Below are 5,000 nucleotides of genomic sequence, written 5' to 3' on the forward strand. Positions count from 1 at the left end.
AAAAAACCAAGATCCCTGGGGTCCTTGCAAGCTCACTTCCGGTAAGAAACTAAATTGTTGCATGACGGGAATAATATAACGTAAAGAAAAATGGCTGCCACAATCAAAAGATCACGAAGAGGATACCGCGAAACGAAAACACCTTAAAGCTGTTTTAGTAAACAAGTTAGAGGGATGTAGCGATATAGTTAATATGGCTGTTACAATTCCACATGAAGATGCAGTTATTAAGCATTTCAGATGACAAGTAAGGCAGAAATAAATACATGATTTAAAAGGGCATCATCTGTTTATGTTTATCATTTCGAAAAGTTTCTACCAGCTGAAATTGCGGAAATGTGATTTACTTTTCTTTGACGATTTCTAATTGATAGGAGTATAATACTTGGATAAAACGAGAAAGTGGGCAGTATTGGCCAAGCATTTGTCATTATATGGAATGTAAGTGTTGGCCGTGCTTGCAATGGTTGTGAGTGCAATCTTTTGATAACTTATGTTTATCATAAGTGACACAATATTTTTGCACTGCGTAATAGAAAATGCTTAATTATTTTCATCTCCGTTTCTGGGCCTTGTGTTTCTCTCTTAAGATTCTCGTTTCAATGTCATTTAAGCATTTATCAATGATGTAACTAGCCACTCGATCGTACAATTGATCTACAAGATTTACACTTTTTTGTATTTTCCTTTACCTTTCTATTGTCGATCGCTTCCAATTGGTATTAAGTGTCATGGCCTTGAATTATCTCATATTACATTCCTTCAATAATGTGAATTTTGCTTGCAGCGGCATGTTCAGCATTAGATTATCAAGGAACGAGTAGAAGATTGTTTGTTGGACTGGGAAGTGGCACTATTTCAGTAAGTGAACAATGTTTTGTTTGCATTTTCTTATTAGACCATTTTATGGATACGGCGGTCATTTGAAATCCATTGTTTCAAATAGCTATTATGGGATTCCAAGGGGGCAAATTACGTTCATGCTGATAAGGAACATGGTTTTGCTTAATTAATCACATCATGTCTTGCACTTATTATTATGATGACCAAAAAGTTCTGACATATGTGTTTATGAATCACATTAATGATGCTTCATGGGTTATGGTTTTGAATTCTAGAAGTTTTTTGTGAGCAAAGTTTACAAAATACATGCATTTCTACTTTTTAGGAATTTGAAGTAACTGAAGATTTCAACAGACTTCACCACAAAAGAAATTATTTAGGTAGTATGAGATATACATTCTAATTAACATGCTTCTACATCTGTGCTTTAAGTGATTCCCAACCCCAGTCCCTCGGAGAGCCTGCTTGCAGGCTATGATCAGTTAAGAGATTCCTTTGTATTTTCAGGTGATTGTGCAATAGAGCTGAAAACTGAAATATTACATTCATAATTTTATATTGAGGAAAATAAGCAAACAAAAATCAGGAAAATACTAAGGCTTTGAGAAAGAATAAAGTAATTATTGCATGCAGTTTAAACATCAAGTTGTTCAAACTGCATTTTAATCATTAGTACGGCAATTAATAGGGTTTTGTTACACTTAACACAGGATGAGTCTTATGCCCAGGACAAACAAAGCATGATTGTCAGTACGTGTAGTTTGAGAGCTTCTTGTTTCCCTAACTACCATCATTTATCATTTGCCTGGCCAGACAGCTGATGATGGTTGATTATAGTTTTTCCATTGTGCACAAGCATGTTTGAGTGAGCTGCAAGGTTAGGGTTAAGGTTAGGGTTAGCAAAAAAATGTCAAAAACCAACTGTTGTCAATGTCAACGATCTTGAGAAATTTGAACGTGTTTAAAGTGAATGTCAGTCGAGGAAAGGCGATAACAGTGTTTTGTTGAAAGTAGTCAAGCAAGATTAAGAATTTCAACAAATATGGACTACACATACATTATTATTATGCTATACATTAAGGCATTTGGTGACAAGAGTTATACTAAACTTTAAAGCACTATGGGACTATTGAAATGCTTGATCACAGGTACTGGTATGTTGCAGATGAGCTGCGTCTTTATACTGAATAACTGAAGTTATGTATCTAGTAAAGCTCTTTTATCAGGTCAAAAGTAACCAATTCTGCATCTTTTAGCACACATGAACAGAATAACAAGTATAGTCTTTTCACTTGAGAATGAGTGGCTGCTAAGTGTAGGGAGAGACAAGTATCTGCAATGGCATGATTGCACAACAGGCAAAAGATTGGGTGGATACCAAACTGAAGCATGGTGTACCTCTTTGCAGTATCCTTTTACCGTCATCATCATCATCATCATCATCATCGGTTTATTGAAGAGAGGTCAACCTTCGGGGTCTCCAGAGGATAAACTTGTGTAAGACTGAGTCAGTTAATAGGTGCTGTTTGGCCGATACATTCCTGGACCTGATGGGCAGAGGACTCCCACTGTTTCCCTGGGGTTTTCTCCCATGAGAGGGCTTATACAAAGAGTAGATGACTGTTTTGTTGTTTAATTTACTTATTTACATAATTATGGTAACACATGTATAGTGGTAAACTGTAAACTGGTAAAACCCTTCCATGGTTATCTAATGAGTCCAACCTTTGTGCAGTTACACCCCACTCTTTAAAAACAGTAACGATTTTACCTAACTCTGTAGCAGACCCTTTGAGATTTAGGGTGTGTTCGATTGACCCTTCCGGAATAAGAATACGTCAGTGGAGTAAATTAAAAGGCATGTCTGGGTTTTTTGAAGCAACAAGGATAATAAAGATGACATTGTGTTTAAAATAGCATTTTAGGAGGTGTTTGACAAGATTTTAATGTGAATCGTAATGTTTTCTAATGATAATGATATGATAATATATGATAATAATAATAATAAAATAATAATAAGGACTTTCTGTGAACATCCTGCGAGGAGATGGTATTCACTGCTTAGCCTGACCTTGGACCTGAGCTTTAGGGACTAAGTTGCTTCTGTAGGATTAGGGTTGTCCCCATGACTGTGGATAATAATAAAAAGAAGGAGAAAAAGCGATTTGTGATTGATCACTTTCACTGTTGTTTGTCACTTCATCATAATAATATATATTTTGATAAACAGTAATATTGTTGTTTAGCCTTTCCTTAAGATTTTATAGATTTGATGCTGATTCCAAGCATGTTTTTGTTGGTGACTACGGGGGACACATAAGTGTTATCAAACTGGAGAATAACTCACCGTCCACTGGTGACAACACTCAATGGTCATTCAGGCAAGTTGCGTCCATGGCACTCTTGGTTTGGCACAGGTGATTTGCAGCAGTCCTGTCACTCACAGATAATCAAACAAATTTGATTGTTTCATTATTGCATGTGTAAAATCATGACAAGAAAATTATGTTACCCCAAATAGTGTTCATATCTAAATAACTATTACAGGATAACCATTCTAAAATGTTGATACAGAATACTTATTAACCTACTTCTGTTATATAAACCATTTACAAACATTGTTCACAAGTCATGCAATATTCGCAGGAAATCTTTATGTAATGTTTACATAACTTGAGTGGCAGGGTTGTACTTTATTTACAAACACAGGGGAAGGCCAAATGTTGTAGAAAGATGTGATACACTGTACAGCACTGGCAAATGTATTGGTAAAAGTTAAGAATCCGATCCCACCAACACGTCGGCCAACATGTCGGCCCACGCGTCGGTCGACTGTCGGCCGACTGTTGGTCGACTGTCGACCGACACGTTGGCCGCTGTTTAATCTTATAACGTATAAGATGCATCGGTGGTGCGTTGGTGGTGCGTCGGTGGCTCATTTGGGCCTTATTGAACTGTTGAAAACCTAAAAGTACCTTTTCAAACTGAACGGAAATGTCTTCGATGGAAAACTTTCACTTCGATATGAAAATAAGGAATTTACTTTTGACCGCCATCTTGTATTTCGTGATATTAGGACCCAGTTCCCATTACGACAAGTGTTATTAGAACCCAGTTTTCACTCTGGCAAACGCGTTACCCGAGACTTCGTCTTTATCAGCATTTATATTTACAGGGCTTCTAAGGGCCGATTTACATGATACGATTTTGTCGCATGCGACAAGCTCACGACAGGCCTACAACATGACTTACGATTGTCACAGCATTTAAAACATGTTTTAAAAATGCTACGACATTTTTGCTGACGTACACAACAATCGTAAATCATGTCGTGGGCCTGTCGTAAGCCATTGTCGCATGCGACAAAGTCATACCGTGTAAATTGGCCCTAAGAGGGTGCGAAAAAAAATTGGATATGCAGGACTTTGAAGTATCATTATGCGGCAAGGAAGTGGGACTGTGAAGTATCATTATGAGGCAAGAACATATTTGAGCACAAGGGAACAACATAATGCAATTGAATTGGACATAGACTTTTGCAAACTTGGTGGCTCCTAAAGGAGCCGTTTTTTTTAGTTGACAAAGCCCTCTAGGAATAGAAGGCATCGTCCAACGCCATCGGCAACAGCCGCTTCGCGATGCGAAGTCGTTTCACAAACGGCAACAGATCAGCACTCCATTGAGTTGTCACATTAAATAACATGTTCCTTTCATTTCATTGGTTCAATAAGCTATTTGCCTATCACGTTTTCATTGTTCCTTATGAAGTTGTTCTTGCTTCCAACTGAAAGAACTAACAAAATTATAAAGAGTAAGTATTTCGACCAATTTGTCGGTAGTGTTTCGACCAATGTGTCGGTAGTGTGTTGGCCAACACATCGGTAGTGTGACGGCCAACGCGTCGGTAGTGTGTCGGCCAACGTGTCGGTAGTGTGTTGGCCGACATGTCGGTAGTGTGTTGGTGGTGTGTCGACTGACGCGTTGGCCGACGTGTGGGCCGACGCGTTGGTGGGATCGGATTCTTTATTTAACTTTTATCCGAGTATTGTAAACTGCTTTTTCAACACACATATTCAGTGTTTGTATCCAACCATTTTTCCTGTTGCATGAGGCCTATAAATGAGGGAAATAGATATGTTGTATCAGATTCATCATGT

At 37.9% G+C, this 5,000-nt stretch overlaps 1 protein-coding gene across 1 annotated transcript in view; it reads left to right on the forward strand.

Annotated features, from left to right (window-relative positions):
* Positions 1-5,000, forward strand: part of LOC138030758 (WD repeat and FYVE domain-containing protein 2-like) — a 31,175-nt gene that overhangs the window by 16,746 nt on the left and 9,429 nt on the right.

This window comes from Montipora capricornis, chromosome 13, assembly GCF_036669925.1.
Source record: "Montipora capricornis isolate CH-2021 chromosome 13, ASM3666992v2, whole genome shotgun sequence".
Classification (NCBI taxonomy): domain Eukaryota; kingdom Metazoa; phylum Cnidaria; class Anthozoa; order Scleractinia; family Acroporidae; genus Montipora; species Montipora capricornis.